This window comes from Falco biarmicus, chromosome 15 (genome assembly GCF_023638135.1).
Source record: "Falco biarmicus isolate bFalBia1 chromosome 15, bFalBia1.pri, whole genome shotgun sequence".
Taxonomy (NCBI): Eukaryota; Metazoa; Chordata; class Aves; order Falconiformes; family Falconidae; genus Falco; species Falco biarmicus.
The window spans coordinates 16,739,606-16,758,016 of NC_079302.1; the positions used below are offsets into that span (position 1 = coordinate 16,739,606).

The 18,411-nt window shown below is 40.0% G+C and overlaps 1 protein-coding gene across 4 annotated transcripts in view; it reads left to right on the forward strand.

The window, feature by feature from the left end:
• Positions 1 to 5,430: 5,430 nt before the first annotated feature.
• ADCY7 (adenylate cyclase 7) overlaps positions 5,431 to 18,411 on the forward strand; it is a 67,849-nt gene continuing 54,868 nt past the window's right edge. The window contains exons 1-2 of one of the 4 annotated variants that reach the window (XM_056360388.1): positions 5,441 to 5,547; positions 12,114 to 12,288. The gene's annotated coding sequence lies outside the window, so the exon portion shown is untranslated. Of the gene's footprint in view, positions 5,548 to 12,113; positions 12,289 to 18,411 lie in introns of those variants that run through there. The other 3 variants (XM_056360387.1, XM_056360391.1, XM_056360390.1) reach the window with 3 other exon arrangements.

The window sequence follows — 18,411 nt, forward strand, 5'->3', positions numbered from 1 at the left end:
TTGGAGGAAAATACACTCCGTTTCTCAGCATCAAGGAAAATAAAGGGAGGGCTATGTTCTTTACTCTGTATTTCTTTTACAATCACCATTGCAATCTAAATAAACTAATCTTCAAGAGGTCAAGTACTTCCCTAAGCTCAGTAAATTAATATTAAAAGCTAGAGCCTCGGGTAGTGAGTAATTTTTACTCCATTGGCTTCAGTATAATAGGGCTATGTTGATTTAACCAGGTGAACTTTGTCCACACACTTTTAAAATCGCTTTGTAACAGACTTCTAAAAATTTTTTTGTTAGTAATTCTGTGTTTCCTAGTGGATTCTCTTAAGAACTTCCTGTTCTAGAATTGTATTTTGATTTACATAAAAGCGTTTTCCCCTGCTAATGCACGTGGTCCATTTGTTCCTTACTGATTTTTCCAAAGAGAAGCATAGAATCGTTTAGGTTGGAAAAGACCTTTAAGATCATTGAGTCCAACCGTTAACCCAGCACTGCCAAGTCCACCACTTAACCATGTCCCTAAGTGCCACGTCTACACGTCTTTCAAATACCTCCAGGGATGGTGACTCAACCACTTCCCTGGGCAGCCTGTTCCAATGCTTGACAACCCTAGAAGTTTGGGGTTTTTTTTAGAAGTTTTCCCCAATACTCAATCTAAACCTCCGCGGTACAATTTGAGGCCACTCCCTCTTGTCCTATCACTTGTTAAAAGAAGTATTCTTTTCTTTCCAATATGCCCTCCGGGCTACTAAGAGGAAGATTATTGGAAGTGCAAATTGGAAACAGTTAGCTAAATAGTTTCATCATTCACTGTGAAAATAAAATGATCAGTACTCTTCTGTGTTCTTTAAATCAATAATATATTCCGTTTTGTTGCAAATTCCACCCACAGTGTTACCATATCTAACTGAGAAATGGCCTTCCTTTCATTTATTTTCTTCCCTTGCGTAACTTGTCAATTAATGAAAAGAAAGAGTGATCCTCAATAAGACCATTTAACAGTTTTGTAGGAAGTCACAGACCAGACCAGTCACTCAGTATTGTTAAGAGTAATTCAATTTCTAGAAGAAAATGTTCCATTTTTAATACAGTTCAACTTGATTATACAGAAAGATTTTAAACCAAGTCTGATCTATAGCCCTTAGTGCAGTCCAAATCACACCTGCAAGTACAGGTAAAAGGCTTAAGCAATTAGCCAGGCACTGATTTTTCAAGTCATAATGCGTGTTCTTGCTCTGGAGAAAGAACCTGAATCACGAGCAGGATAGGAGATGGAGGTATTTTTCTGATTCTTAATCCAAGAAATGGAACAAAACCTTCTAGAATTCTGCAGTCCTTCAGTTCCTCTAGAAGAGAGCATATTAACTCCTCAGTCAGATACTTTTTTGAACTGTTGATACTTCTCCTAATTTATTCTATTATTTCACGGTGCTGTGAGTTTGCATTGGGCTTGAAGTTTTCTTTGGAGAAATTACTGCTGTAGCATTAAGTCCCACTGATGAAACCTGGAATGCTAGCAAATACGGTCATCGTTCCAAGTCAGTTAAACTCTTGGGCAACTTTAAAAGAAATAACGAACAGGACAAGTGACCTGAATAGCTTTTCATTTCCCTAAAAAACCCCCAAACGTGTGGCATTTATTGCTTTATTTGCAGTAAAGCAGCAAATGATTCCCAAAAGATTGTTCAGTGCAAGCTACATAACAGCAGTGAAACTCTACCTTCTCTTTACCCTGATGCAATAAGATACTCCTGCATATAATAGCATAAACTTTACGGTCTTCAGCAGTTGATTCTAGTATTGCCCTGTAAATGAGGGTGACAGCAACGTAGCAGCTCGAAATAATGTCTCATTACATCCTTCCGAAGTATGTAGCACCTCGCACTTTGGGATTGTTCTTTTATTCGGTGTCTTTGAAATCATAAACGTACAGGAAATAGCAAATAATTTACTCAAGTTACTTGTCTCATTCGTTAAACTGATCAGTGGCCAAGAGAGTAGTGTGTGCATATGGGCACTGGTAAATAGGTGCTAAATCTCACCCAAAAGAACAACATAAAAAATGTTCTAATAAATACTTCCTACTGTAGTGTTCATTAAAGACAGCACTTTACTCCTGGCTTTCTGAATTATAATCATGAAACTAGTGAAGAAAAGAAGTTAAGGTTGTCTTGGTCACTGTTTCTGGCTATTTGAGGAACTGCAAAAAGGCAGAGTGGTAAAGCATGCTTTCCTAAATGCTGTCTGCTGTGGTATTGCAGGATGTCAAAGGCATATTTAAAAGGAGTGAATATATTTAAAAGTCTACCTGCTAATTTCAAAAGTACTGTGTACAGACTTTTAAAAGTATCGTGCTATTTAAGATCCTGTCTAACCCACAATATAGTCCACTGTATACTCACTTTCAAATTATTCCTAAGAATTTAAAAGAATAATTTCTGAGATTGTATTTCTGTTTTGCTTTCGTCATGTATATGTTTGGTCAGCAACCACCCTCTGAGTCCTATCTGACTCATTTATGGGAGCCACTGAAAATCTGAATATTGAAACATTTTGCAAATAAAATGATTCAGAAGTAACCTGCTGGGACCAAACAGTGTCATACATTTTACTAGTGTGAATAGTACAAGCATGCGTATACTGAAGGCAGATTCAACCCATGATGATTTACTAAGAGGAAATTGTAACCCCCCCATGTGAAAATTATACTTGAAGATTACTATGGTTTTCTATTTCTGCTGCTTTTAAAAATAGTGATCTTTCCCTATTTCATGATGATTCATGGCATTGGGTACTATGGCAATTTACATTGAAGCACACATCTGAATTGTACAAAACAGGCTTCTGTAATGCTCTATAACTCAGTTTGTAAATGGCACTGCAGGTAGATTTGGTATAAACACCTTACCTAAAAATACTTTGAATAAAAAATTGAAAAATAGTTTGAATTTTATTTTTTTTTTATTTTTATCATCTGTGTTGCATTCTGTTTTAACTAAAAATCCAAAAGTATTTATGATACAGTTATCCGATTCAATCTTTGGAAGATCAGATGTGTGTGTGTTTAATTCTCTCGTTTTATATATTCAATATATTATGTCCATATCATTGTAGAGCTGCTGGAATTTTTTCTAAGTGAGAGTTTGAAAATCATAATACTTGCTCATCTATGAAGAATGCTTTCACAGAAGCAAATGAAACCCTAGGGATTGCTGTATTCTAATTTGGACAGTGTCATTTCAGATGGACCTTCGATTAAGTGCTATGTTTTCACAATATCAAATATTTCCAGCTATCACATACGCATAGGAAATTTATTTTAGATCAATCTGTAAGTGCAAAGAGATAAGGTATTGAAATGGCAGGTTAAGTGCTATCACTTTTTGTCACCCAGAACAGAACCTTGCACTTGGGTAGTCGTGGAGTATGTCTCCCAGCAATGTCAGGTGCTCTCCAGTAAGGGGTGGTAGCATCTGCGTTGTGAAAATCAGCCCTGACTGTACTTCAGCTGCACAGCGCGCGAGAGAAAAATCAGCAGCAGAAACAGAAAAGGGGAAGTTATACGTAGCACATACAGGAGCCAATTAGCTGGACATTAATTTCCATATTTTGCTTTTTTCCTTTTACATCTGTTTTGCTAAAAATGTGTTATAGTAATTACCAGTGGTTTAAGAGTAATCTGCATAACAGCGTACATACAGCACTGAAGAGTGCTTTGGTACTGCTGCCATTAAAAAAAAACCCACAATGTCTGTCACACTGAATCATGCAGGAATTTCAGATCTTACTCTGGAATAGTAAATATTTGTGGGTACACAGAAATGATGTTAAGCAATCTATGTGGACTCTGAAGGTCCACAAAGTGTTGATGAAGTGGTAAATGGAGGCCATCTGTTCTGAAACGACTCCACTTATGATCTCAGCAGAACAATGCATTTTCCATTTCCTGCGATTTTTAGATCTTGTTATCTAATCCAGCTTTCAGCGAAGAGGAGGAATTCTTTTGGACAATCATTTTACTGGAAGATCCTTTTTCTCCTCTCTAAGAAATGGTCTGAATATCCTATGTGCTGCTTCCATCTGAACACTTGCATAATTTCCTAGTGCTTTTCAGATACACGGTATCTAAAATGGGAATGGGAAGACCTAGGTAAGATTAGGTAACTTGCTCAGGACTGGGCATAAAAGTGTCACAGGGCAGGGAACAGAGGAGCAGAGTCCAGTTTGCTTGCTGCCCACTCCTGCGCCTCAGGTATGTAACCACTTCTTCCCCGGCTGTATTGGTTATATACTTGTCCCAAATTGCTGAAACTGGATTTAAATTCCTTTCCAAGATCCCCAGCCCTAACACCCCCAAAGCATCCTAATGGCTGGGCAGTCTCAGGAAATATGTTTCCTATTTGCCCACCGATACTCAAACAGGAGCTTAAGGGTCCAACGAAGATGTCGTGCTTGTGGTGTGTGCACTGAACCGCTGCTCCCTCCGCGAGGGGCAATTCAAGCACATAGCTCGGGCCTACAGAGTATAGAAAATACCAGCTGGCTAGCAGTACGCAAATAAAAATTGTGTTTGGTTACTAATCCATTATTGCAGTAATGGTACAACCGTGGATGACTAACGCGTGGTGGTAGCTGCAGGCAGCTGGGCACACGCCTGCCTGCCACGGGCCGCACGCAGTCACCTGTGACTAACGCCTCCCTAGATAAACTTAATCCAAAAATCCACAGAAATCAGCATTTCGTTCTGTTGCCTGGAATGAGCTTTGCGTTGGATTTACATGCGGTAGATTCTGTCACCTGCAATGAGCTTTGCATCGGACTTAGGTGTGGTAGAGCTAGGCTTGGTCTGAATTAGTGGCCAGATGTTTGAGGCTTGACACACTGAGGACTCATTGCCAGCCCGGTGAAACTCACCCAAAACGTACCCAGAGGACTAAAGCAGTGAGTAAATGGAGGAGCGGGAAACGGGTGCTGTGGGATGGCCACAGCAGTGGCCTGCAAAGGTCACGTCCCTCATCCCTGCATGCAGCCTGGCTGTGGGGAAGTTCGGGGTCCTGCCACAGGCACTCCAGCTGTGGCTGGATTTTTGAAAGCTGCCTGTAAACTTTTGTATTTTTCAGGGTCCCGGGCAGAAGTTTGCTTCCACACCTCTACAGCGTGGATGCCGATGGCTAGTCACTCTCCTTGTGTGACGGGTCAGCGGGACACAAGGGTACCCCTCACACTCTGTGAGGGACGGGGCGCTGCAGACCCTGCTCGGAGGCCTTGAGGGGGGGTGGCTGAGGGGCTCCCCCTCACGCAGGGGTGTTAAATGCCGCTGACCGCGGCCGTCCCGTTATGCGCGCGTCCCCTCACGGCCCCTGAGGAGAAGGGGCGGTGGCCCCGCCAGGGGGCGGAAGGGGCGCTGCCGCCGCGCGCGTGTCCCGCCCGTCCCGCCCTCCCTGCGCCGGGGAGGCTCCGGCGGCCCCAGAGACACCTCAGGCGGCTGAGGCGGAGCGGCCGGTGCCAGCCCTGCCCCGCTGCTGCCCGCTCCTCTTCCGCCGGCCGCAGGTGAGAGACCGCACCGGGGGGTGAGGACTGGGCTGGGGTCGTTCGGGGGCCCCGCTCCGCGGAGCGCGAAACGAGGAGTCTACATGGTTACCGCCTGCCTCTCCTCGCACCGCTTGATGCGCTTGGAAGTTTGCGGGCTCGTAAGCCTTTCTCCCAAGTTTATTTCGCGTGGAAAAGGCGGATTTGGGAAGCTGCGAGGCCTGAAAACTGGCGTGTGTTTCTGCGCAGAGGATGAATGGAGAAGTTGCTGGCTGGGCTTGCCTTTGGCATAGGCATGCACTCAAAAGCCAAAGGCTGTCTATTCTTACAGAGCAGTTTAGATCCTTTTTTTTGGCTTGGGTTTTTTTTGTGGTGGGTTTTTTTGGGTTTTTTTTTGGTTTTTTTTGTTTTTTTGGTTTTTTTAGTTTGATACAGCTTTAGATTGATACAGCTGAAGGAGGTACTTTAATATCCAGGGGAAACTTGAAATATCTGTTAGAGGGTGGGTTAGTGTCTTTTTTTTTTTTTTTTTTTTTTTTTTTTACTGCTGAGTAGGTAAATTACTTCTAATCTCAGTAGGACCTGTCAGGGCATTTCTATAATGAGTATTCTGTGTTATTAAAGGGATTAAAATGCTTTATTACGTGTAGTATGGCATTTCATCCTTATGACTAGGATCTAACGTTTGCCAGTGGTGGTAAAGTGTGTCATGTCGCAGGAGCAGACCATCACCGATGACCCAGGACCATGCTAAAGTTGGTTGAACCTGAAACTTCGTTTATGACCAGTAATGCTGTGGTCAGCAGAAGTGCTGAAGACTCGCAAAGACACTTTGAAAGTGTTTTTGGACATGCAAAGTAAATAGGTGGTCTAATGTTTTAATTTGGTTTGGCATAGAAACCTGCTTTTCTCCTGTCAGTTGTGTTATATTTTATTTGTAGTGCTGTGTGCCTGATGGGCTTGGTTGTCACCCAAGACCATGCTGTGCAAATACAAGGTGGGGGGAAATCCATGTCAATGCGCCTAAAAGGTGTGGGTTTGATTCTGAGGTGCCTGTGATTTATTATAGGAAATCAAGTGTCCTCTGCTGGACACTGTAATACGAAAAATTCTTCATAATAGGAAATAGGATGTAACTGTATTGGCGTTAATGACATTAGTGCTTTGTGCTAAGATTCATGATGCAGGGGTGTCTTCTTTTGTTTGTTTGTGTTTCAAAGGGAGCTAGGAACCATAAAAGGAACTCTCCTTAAAATAAACAAACAAACAAACAAAAACCCCAGGAGATATTAACTTGTTTACTTTATGTCTACAAAGGAAAATTACCACAGAGAAATTCTACATCTATTACATATTTCGAGGATAAATAAGAATAATGTGGTGGTGCCATTTTTCAAAATATTATTGTTAAGCAAGCAGGATTCCAGGAGAGAAAGAGAAAGCTTCTGGGATGGTTTGATGATTGTGTCTAGGTCAGAAATAAATAAACCAGCAAACAGTGTTGTTGTGAGTGGTTGGGGACTTCTGTTTGTTTGTTTAGCTATCCTGACCTTTGTTAAATGTTAAAGTCCTGATCTGGAAGGTTTTATATGATGTGCTATAAGAAGAAGAAGAATGTGTTGCAGGCCTATGGTAAGACTCAGGATATAGTGTACTTATTGTATGTGTGTAGTATAGTAAATGAAGTACTTAAAAAAAAAAAAAAAAAAATCTTCATTGTAGCGGTTGACGTTAAAACCAGTATTTGCCGAAGTCACCAACACATTGACAGTTTTCCCCCTATCCAGAAATGTTGAATGGAAAATGAGGAGCATGTGGAATACCACTCTGAAAACAGTAAGCTGATACTGATTTCTAATGGCCATTATAGTGTGCTATTTCTGCTTCCAGGAGCCATTACTAACAGCAATTAGGGTCACTGGGGGTTCTTGTAGAGCAGCCATTAGCCTTTGTAATTTTTTTCTTAATGAAGCTAATGTCAACACCATTAAGAGTAAACATGAAAGATACTTCATTCCCTAACATATGTGGATATTTAAGTTCTTGTGGTTTGTGCTAAGTGAAAGAGCAGGTGCTGGCTGAGAGCTAATTAGTTTAGGTGTTAGCCTAGAGACAGATGATCATTGTCTTCTGTTAATGTGGGTGTTTGTGTAATTGCCAGTTGCTCTTAGATTAAAAAAGAAAAAGACAATACCCCCTGTGGAATTACAATAAAATCTTTAATTGGATTCTTAGATTTATTCTTGGGTTACATCTTTGACTTTGATTTAACATTACAGAGTTTATCAAAGTGACTCATTCTCTGATTTAAATTTATTATGAAGGCTGTGAAACCTGGGCTGAGATACTTCACCCAGTGATTGATCCCTCGGTCTCATGGTTTGTGTAGAAGCTACTTTTTATCTTTCTGGAAAAGGATTCAGTCTACCTGGGTTTTTTTGGTGTTTTGGATTAATGAAAAGTCATACTCAAGCTGCACTAAGCGTCTGTAGGGCTTCTGTATTGAAACATTTGGGACTTTTACTATAAAGAAATTATTTTTTGTGTAAATCAAAGATTGTTTCGTTATCATAAGAAATCAGCCTGGGAACTGAGGTTTGTAAGAGCAGATAGGCAATGGAATTAGTGTTGTCCTCTAGGTTACAAGGAGCTGCCTGCTTGGGTGCTGCTTTGACTGACTGAGGTGTGAGGATGGGTACTCGCTAGCAGTGAGCATGCGTTGGCTGCTGTCTGCTACTTGCTTTTCTCTGCTGTTCTTCCGGGCTGGATGTGGTGCTCTGTGTGAGAAGCACCTGTGTTCACAGGCAGTTCCAAAGATTTATGTATACTGTTAAAGTGGAGTTGCAGCCTTACTTAAACCAAAAAGGTCTTTCAGATGAAAACCAGGACCTGGCTGAGCCAAAGATCACTCTTCTCCTCTAAGCAGAGCCCAGGCAGTATTTGATTTCTTAATGCAGTCTCTTTAACGTGCCCTTTGAGGAGCTAACAGGTTCTTTCAGAGACTGAATACTGCGTAAATAGCAAGATAATCTATGAAAGGAGCACCTACAAAGTTTCAAGATGATTATTTGCTAAGCTGACACAGGATGTTACAGTGTGAAATAGTTTGTAACCACGGCACAGTTAGATCATCTTGTATTAGAACAAGGAAGTGCAACTTCTTCCTTAGATCATTATGGTATACTTCATAAATAGTCAATGTCTTGTGTTTGCTGAAAAATGTATTTTACTGTTTTCAAAATGTAAAATATAAAGACATTGATCTAGGATTTCCTTATACTCTTATTTAAAAAACCAACATTTTCACCTGGAAAAAAATGTTGTCTTAAAAAAGTTTTAGAGCACTTTTATCTCATAATAAAATAATTATCATTGTTATCTCCAGAGACTTGCAAATAGCTTTAACTATTGCTGTTGCTTGCCTTTTGCTTCTTATACTATCCTCTCTTCCTGAGCCACCTTGGGTAGGATCCAGGCTCTGTCTTGCAGCACCAAGCAGCAGGGTAGTCCATACATGCAGGTAGAGGAGCAAGCAATACATTCCATCTTTTCCTTGGAAGCGTTTTTCTTTGCTTAGTAAGTGTAACGTAGTGTATAGATGTTGTAATAAGATTTCCTGCATACTATGTGTAGGTTGCCACTGCTGTGTGTTATCTCTTCAGAATTAATAAAATTCAGGTGTAAAAGGTGAAATAATTTTTTCTAGGTTACTCAAACATAAATGGCAAAATTTAAGTAGATCATGGGGCTGCTGTTTGTTTTCTAATCAAGGCATTGCTTTACCTCAGTGGCTTGGAGTTGTGACCTGAGTTTGTATCAAAATGTATCCTTCAAACTTACTCATTTTGTGTAGTCTGTTTTCAGTAGCATTTTTATAAAAACCAAATAAACCTTCTCTTTTGTGGCAGTAAGGCTGCTGATTTGATCTTTACAGCACAGGCCCACAGCTCAGAGGTTTCAGGTCAGTCGGTGCTTTAAAGATGAAACAAAGTCAAAGCTGGCTCTTGTGTGCCACAGGGCTGCACATACTGCTTTTCCTCAGAGCTTCTACCACAGCTAATGGCCAAAATGTTCCTCCCTTTAACAGCTGTTCTGTAATCCTCATTTCAGCATGAAAAGTAACTTCTGGTCTGTAATTAGAGAGAAGGAACAAACAGGGTGTGTTAAACTTCTGTTTCTGGGCATAAAACTAAGTGAATAAGTAATGCATTCTAGGTAAAAACAGAAATAACAAAGATTACCAAGGACATAAGTAATGGCTAAGTCAGAGAAAGGTGACAAGTTTCTTTCAATGCAGCTGGCTGTTTCTGGCAGCTTCTCCCTGAAGTGCCCTGGTGCTATGTCTGTGTTCGCTGTAGTCTATGTGTGTTTGCTTTGCTCAGGTAGCTTGCAGGGCCTCCTGGTAGAGATAATTGAACGAGATAATTTTCAGACTCATTCTCCTGTATCCTGCATCACAGTTTGTTTAAGAGTAGTGATAGGGCTCTGTACCATCTTCTGTTCTAAGTGATGCAGAAACAAGTATTGTTTGACATGTGAGTTGTCATCCAGCCCACAACAACAGGAGTGTGTTTTTCTGAGATGCTCAGCAAGTATAGTAATAAATTTATTTATTTATTTATTTATTAATGCTGCCTTGTAAATGGCTGGTTACAAAGCCGCAAGCACACTCTTGTAATATAATCAATATGAATATGTTTTAAAAGGACTTTAAGCTGTAAGGTCTTAAGTGTGCATGCTTTATTTCAAGGAAGGAGACAATATAGTAAGTGTTTTGTAGGTAGATAATTGTAGAAATAGTTTACGTGTGACTGTATAACTTTGTTTTTAATTTGTTACTTTTCACTCTGAAGTTTTGTTCTGACTAATAATGACTAGTTAGCATTTCAATGAGTTGAACAAAATATTTCAGTAAGAAATACACTTTTCATTTGTAATATAGCCTGGGTTTCAGTCATTTACTTAATGTCCAATCTGTGATGTTTTCTGCTTTATTCATTTATATAAAAATAAAATGCATTCATACTAAGAGGTTCTTCTAAAGAACTAGTTGATGATCAAACCACTTAGCAGTGACTAATTCTTACTCAGATACTGTTTTCCATCCAAGCTACCAAAATGGTGAGGAAACAAGGGTGCCAATAGAATGACAAAGCACATGGAAGGGCTGGGTAATGAGTGTGGCTGGGAAGAAGCTGTCAGAGCTCCCCGAGGTTTATTCAAAGTCAGCTGATATTAATGGAAATGGGCAATAAAACTCTGATAATTTAAATGCCAGATATTCTTAGCACCTGGCTCACGTCAACCTGAGTCTATCTGTTATGGTATTTCAGGTAGGACCTGCTTGCTGGAAAGAGCTTAAACTTAGTCAGGCTGTGGGGGAAAAAAACCAGACCAGGTCAAGTTGAGAGAGGATGAACTTTGTACTGGGGCTTTTCTGTGTGTCTCTGTCTTTTTCTTTGTTATTGCTACTGAGCGTATGTGGGACTAAATCAAAAAATAAATTCCAGTAGCAGAACAGAATTTTGGTTTCAGTTTCCTCATTTGAAAGGAAGTTGGGGTACGGCTAGCAAAACTTCCTCGCTTCCTGATGCTTTCTGCCTGATCTTCTACTCCTGCTTTGCTGGTGGTTTCAGCCTGCTGCCATGCAGGCGGATGTCGTTTCAATGCCAAGGAAACAAACATATATGTATATTTGTGAGATGCTCATTTGTTGGAGTAAACTAAAATAAATTACAGAAGACATGAGAAATGTATGTAGTTATTACTAGTACATTTTAATCAGGAACTGGGTTTTGAGGTTAAAATGCTTTAAAAAAATCTTATCATGGATAAAGCCAATGAAACAATTCTGATACTTTAATTGTGCAAGTTCTTACTGTCTTGCTTATTCTATGTGTAGCCCATATCCTAGTGTATGTAGGCCCTGTGCAGATTATTAGAGGACAGGAGAAAAATAAAGGCAAAGACTGCTTCTGTAGTTTTGTAACTTCTAGGTTTTCAGCCTGATTTACTTCAGTCTGCCATCAGAAGGGAGGGTGGCGTGAGCCTTTTCCCTTGTGTTGGGTCAGAGGTTCTGCTCACGAGGGGGAAAACAAGCAGGTGTGTCTGGTGGGCTAAAGCTGTGATCCTGAGGTGCACCCCATGTCCATGCTTGGTGATGGTCAGCACCAGGCAGCTGGGAGCAAAGGTGCCTCCTTGCTTTGACTGCCTGGCTGTATGTCTGTTTGACTGTATGGCTGAAGCTTGATGGAGCCTGGCTGGGCATTTAATGATGGCTATATAAAATATTTTTTTTCTAGAAATATTCTCACCTGACTTTGCATATAAACACGGGAGTAAATGCAATGAAGGGTGTGATTTTTATGGTGTAGCTAGGCTGGCTCAATGAGCAGCTGTTGCTAAAAGTGGGCAGCGCTGCTCGCTTCCTGCCCCTGTGCTCCCAGCCCTCCCTGAAGTCAGCACTCGTGCTCATCTGACCTGTTGGTGAGCTGATTCATGGAACTAAAAGGGCAAAAAGCTATTATTTTTAATAGAATAAACATTTTTTAAAGTGTGTTTTTTCAAATATTTTGTTTTTCCTGTAGGAGCAGAACAGCCAGGCTAGAGGAAGTGGCAAGAACAAATTGTTGAACTTCTGGAGGGACAGGCGGGGACGGTTCCCTTCTCTTCAGCAGTGGCTGTACTGTAAAGCTGTGCTCCTAGTTCAAGTATACTTCTGCAGACACTAGAAAAGTGACCTGGACTGTGTTTTGATTTGAGGTATTGCCAATTGAATCGTTAGCCCAATTTCAGTACTACTTAAAGAGCTCTGTTCCTCTGCTTTACTTATGCAGAGGAAATGAATGTGAAAATATTTCACTGTAGTACTTTTTAGAAATCACCTATAGTTGTGGGTTTGGTTGTGTGGTGGGTTTTTTGGGTTTTTTTGGTTTGTTGGGGTTTTTTTGCAAGTTCCTGAGGAGTATCCTGTTTTGGATTTAGTAGTTCTTACTTTTTATTTTTAGTCTGCTAATTGTAATGCAGTAACAATCACAAGCCCCCCCACTCCCTTTTTCCTCAGGATACTACACTTTTAAAACAAGACCAAAGATGCATGAAGTTCTGAGAAAATGAGAATTTAATCTGATAACAGTATAAATGCCATGTTTAGCTTTCAAATAAATAGGAAAAAATACCAGTATAGTTACTCTATAAAAAAAAAAATGTGATGCAGTTCTTGCAGTGCCACAATAGGCAAAATTCCACACAGGCAGGTTTATTTTCCTTGGTAAGCTGATGTGTTGATTACTTGCATGTTCAGAGCTCACTTGCAGAGCTGTAGAACATGATTTAGTGACACAGATTGTCAGCGTGAGCAGAACTGCATATGAGTGTTAATTGCTTCTGGTCAGGTGCAGACCAATTAACAGTGTTGGTAGATAAGGCAGATTACACTGCAATTCGTGAATAACATACTGGAAGAATAAAGTGGGAAATTTTGTTTTTCAAGGTTCTGGGCAGATTTAGGCAAAAGTTAGTTGTTGTTCTTTTCTTATTATATTGGCTGTGTGTTCCATAATTGTTTATCAAGGACATTTACACAGGGAATTTATATATAGTTGTAGCTAAACAAGTTTACCAGAGAAGTGTTAAACACTTGTTTTACATGTTGAATTAATTTGTCCTACATTTATGCAGGCTGTTGTATTAAGAAATGCATTCTGCTGTACTTATTTTGAACTGCATTGAAATACGGGTGATCATCAGTGATGGTTAGGCTTTTCTTGGAGTTGTCTCCGCTGCCAATAAAAATATGTATATGTATATATAAAGATACGTATACATGTAAATGTATAAATAAAGAAAACTAACTAAAGTGTTATTTCTGGAGGCTTCAGAATCTAAAAGGTACTGTGCTTGTTTCTTTTTATCTTTCTGGATGGCTTCTCATTATGTTTTGTGTATCAGTACCCCAGGCATCATCCTCTGGGCTTGTTCATTTACAGATGGGTTTAAGAAGCACTTGCCAAAAAAACCCGTAACAACCAAACTTAATGACTTGCTGGTACATCTGAGCAGTGTTGGCTGTAGAAAGTATGGGGAAGCTGGGAATCAGTTAATTTGCTTTCTCATTTAAATCAAGGCAAGGAGTGAGGCAGCACTTCTGCAGTGCAGTGTATTCAGCGTAGCTTTCAGCATGCTGAATATCATAGTGTTAAGTTGGAGTAGCTGTAAAGAGAGTGAGGTGTTGCAGTTCTTACATGCTGTAACAACATTCTCACTAGAAACAGAGGGGCTTTCAAGAGGGGAAACAAGTGAGGTGGTGGGGGAGGAGGAAGGATTTCTTTTAACTGTGGCACTGCCCTCACAGAACTGGGATAACTGTAGGTTGCACGCAGGGGAGACCTAATTATTTTGTATTGTAATACTATAGTGGTCCTGAGAAAAACTTGCCCCAACCCACAGTCAGGCTAGGTAAGTGATGACGTTGAGGTGGGGACTCTGGAGGTACCAAAAAGGGGAAGGCAGTGTATGCCTTCTGGAAACCTGGTGTGTTTTAAAAGCACTTTTGCATGCAGCTACATAACACATTGGAGATAAAGTTGTCCAGAAATACATTTTAGTTGCTGTGACTTGAACTCCGCTCTAGGAGCAGTGGCCCAGCAGTGGACAGGGGAAGCGTGCAAACTCTGAAAGGGGAACAATTACATCTCTCTTTTCGGTGTGGTGCTTGAATTTTAGTAAATTCTCTTCCTGCATGCTGGTTAGAGGTGCTATCTCCCTGATTCATGCCTTCTCTGCAAGACACCAGCTAGCTGTATTTGTGTCCACCCCATATGAGAGTGCTTTAAGCACCTTGGGGTTCTACATGCTGTCTCTTGGGGCTTGCTCACTGAGTCTGAACCTTGGGAACAACTGTTCTGGGCCTTAAAACCACTGCTGGCTGACTGCATCTGCCTGAAGTAGGCTTCTTCACGGTCTCATCAGCTAGGAAAACTTAACTCTTGGAGGCATAAAATAGCTGGCAAAGACACATAGGTAGTTGTGGGGGGGAATTTTTAAAGCAGGTTTCCAGGTGATGCTGGAGATTGCTGGTCAGTGCAAAAGAAACTATGCTGCATGCTTTTCCCTGAATCTCCCTTCTTTGGAGTGTTCTTTGGGATTTGGTCGATGCTGTCCAGAGTTCCTGTGTTCCCATTCCTGTACTTGATGCTCCCAGCACAGGCTTCTCTTTGCTTTGTGAGAAAGATCCAAGCAGACTTTGATTCTCTTGCTGTTCCTTCTGCTGCTGTGTGACCCTCTGGTCAGCTGCAAACCCTTGGGTGGTCTGTTGCATGGTTACCACACAATTTGAGTTCAGACCTGAAAAACTGGTTTTTATAGGTATTAACCACCTGTTCTGCTAGAGAACAGCCCAGGTAATTGTGGATGTTCTTTAATGATGTCTTGTTCAGCAGTGGAGGCTGAGTGCCACTCCTCCACCCTTGCAATGCCATACAGCCAGCCCTTCCTAACTGTATTCCCCTTCTTGAACAAAAAAATGTTATGTTTAAAGGGCCTTAGTAATGTCCAGCTGAACTTCAGAAAATGTTTGTAGGTTCTTGTGATAGTCATAAGGAATTTGTGGTAGTAGAGCAGAGCTGCTTACAAGAGTATTGTTTCCTCGCCCACTCCAGAAGCATATGCAGTCAGGCTACGTGTATATCTTCTAACACAAACATATTCTTACATCAGGGGAGTCACTGGGTAATTATGGCCATGCTAGTTCTTAGACTATAATTGGGCAGGTAACAAGTCTGCATTCTAACCTAAGAGGATGACTGCACAAAATGTTGCCAGGGAACAAGCTAAAATGCCTTAATTATTACCGGTCTATAATGCTGTCCTCCATAAGGTAGATGTGAGAGAGGTTATTCTACTTTCCTTTACAGAGGGCTATGAGTTTGTACGTTGGCAGTTACTATGGGAGATTTTACATGCTATTAATCCTCATGTGTTAATCAATCTCCTGATAACTTGTGTAACAAGGTAGTTAGTGGCTACCATAGTAGCCTTAAAAAAAACAAAATCTTTAAAATATGGGTAATTTGGATAAATTATATTGTATGCCTTTTGGAAATAATATGGGTGTCAGAATGATCCCAAGGTGTAGTTTTATGTAGTTCTAATCTGCATGGGATGTTTACATGTATTTCCATAAGCTATTAATTCATTATTATTAATTCTTTTCTATGTTGATTTATAACTAACAGGATGGGAAGGTAGGCAACAGTGATTTTTAGCCACCTGCACTTTCTCTGTTTAAAAAAACAAAACCCCAAGCCTTTTCTTACAAGGTAGTAACCTGGCAAGGGACTACCTTCTTTGCAATATTGCCAAACATCATAGCTTTTGGTTATGAGTTGTCTTTTCTTTTTTTTTTCTTTTTTTTTAAAAAGCCATTTTAAAACCGTAACACTCATCTTTCACTTGCCTTATGAACTTTGATCTAGTTTTGGCCTAAGCGGAATTTTTCTCTGTGGTTAAGTGCTAAAAGCTTTGTTTAAAACACGATTTTGTGACGTGGTGTCTGCTAAAAATGTCTCCTATCACTAATATTCTGATAGAGCACTAATCTTATGAGCCAACAGGCTAAATCATTCTTTTAAATTTCTTCCTGTCTTAATTAAGAAGTCGGAAAACCTTTAAGCACATTCCTTGGGCCTATGACTTACATTTATACACATATTTCCCTATAATGTAATATTAATTTTAGATTCCAAGCACACTAAATGAAGGAATGTATGGCTAAGATTGTATGCTGTGCTTCTGGAATATGCCATATGTTTTTTTATTGAGGCATTTACCTTGGGTTTGTACTTTACTATAGCTTGTTTGTGCAAGAGACTAATTTCTGATCAAGAACTAGAGGTACAGCCTTCACAAAGTAGGAGTATTGACACAAACGTCTACTTTTATTGATAACCTTCCCTGGATTTTCTTTTGTTTGACTTCTGCCAGGATGAGAATATACCTTTTCTTATTTGAGATTTCATGACCTGGATTTACCATGCAGTTTGAGTTCCTTGATGCATCATTCACGGAATTGTCCTTATTCCTTAGACTGACCTCCTCTTGATCGTTTCTGTAGGGTGATAAAAGAAGGGCAAACTGGGCAAGTCACTCAAGTGCTTGGAAGGGGAGCAGTCATAAGGCCAAGTACTGCTCCCTGTCTGTAAGGGGGGAGGATCAGACCTCTGTTCTGGTCTGGCTTGGCTCTGGGGAGGTCGCTTACGGCCGTGATCAGAGTTCCTTGGGAGTTGGGAGGACTCCACCCGAGTGCTGCAGTCTGCCTTCATGGTATAAACTGCAGGAAGAAACGTCAAAATTGCACACACATGCAGCAGTACTTAATTCAGCATTTTTTTCCTCACAGTTACAACTTGCATGTTGCTTTTCATTTAAATGGTAGGTTTCTAAACATGTTTTTGCGCTAGCTTCCAGGTTTCATCTCAGCCAAGGGAGGAAACTTTAGGGGAAGTTTATAATCAGCCAACACTTAAAAGAATCGATACATTGATTATGTTTGCTGTCATGAATATAACTTTATGCAGATCTTAATATCTATTTATTGTGGGTGACATGAATCCTTGCTTTATGCTCACAGTACAGATTTATTTCCAGCAGTGATATTGATAAAGCAGACATCTAATACTCATGGTACCTGTAAAATATCTCCTGTACTTGGAATGCTTGATTTGCACCTTTTGATTTTACTTTATTTTACTTCTTTTGTGTGTCATCCTGTCAGAGAATTCAGGATTTCATAAATCAGTGTTTTGGGTGGAGAGTTCAGTGAATGTTAAGTTTCTATGTTCGTTGTCCCTAGCTGTAGTCTAAATATAAAAAGTTTTTCTTAATGCTTTCTTAATTTGTGCTTGATATCTGCTACTGACAGTATACGGTTTGTTTCCCAATGGGACACTTTTTACTTTCACTCCACTGATTTTTTTGGAATGTCACTTCAACTGCTAGTACTTTTCTTGCCAATCAGCTACGTCTCTCACACACACTGTCTAAAGCTAAGAGTTTGTGTGAAAGAGTCTTTTCTGTGCTTGTCACTGAGCATATTCAAGCAGTTATATCTTTTTTGTAAAAACACTGTTAACAATAATGTTTTGACTGTTTGCTTGTATTTAATATCAGTTTATTTTCTCATCTGTTTTTTGTGCCTGTATATGCTTATATGTATACTTAACAAAGAGATGGTGATGGAATTGTTGGTATAGTCCAACATATGTGTGCCTGAATACATATATCATTAAACAGTAACTGTCATTTTAAGGAACCGATTAGAATTTGTTAACAAAAATATGTACCAGACATCTTCATTTACATTTTGTCCTTTTCCTTCCTTATTTCTGACTTGTAGTGTCTGTATGCCTAGGCTTAACATGGTGATAAAGTAGTAAAAGTCTGGGTGTAAACCAGTGTTTTATGATTTAAATAAATGTTACAGCATTTTTATGTCTGTGTGTAATACATAGAGTAGCTAAAAATGTAGATGTGCCTGTTTTATGCCTGGTTGAGGTCACTGAAGGGTTACACATGGCTTATGTTTTTCCTTACCTTGAAACATTTGACTGTTAGCCCCTGGGTGAAGTGGGCTGACTCAGTGACAGATGTGAATCAAGGATTTGTCATATTGTGCATTATATTGTATTTCAGTGGTTTCTGCTTCATTTGTTAAAATTTTGCCTTTGAGATACTTTCTCTTTCAAGCATCTTGGTATTTCATAGTGAAAGTTTGTGGAAGTCAGTTAAATGACTTAATTTAAAACCAGCAGAAGCATCTGAGGGAAGTGTGTGTAAAAGCAGGGTTTGGATTTGTAAATATTTGGTGAGTATGTTACTTCAGAAACA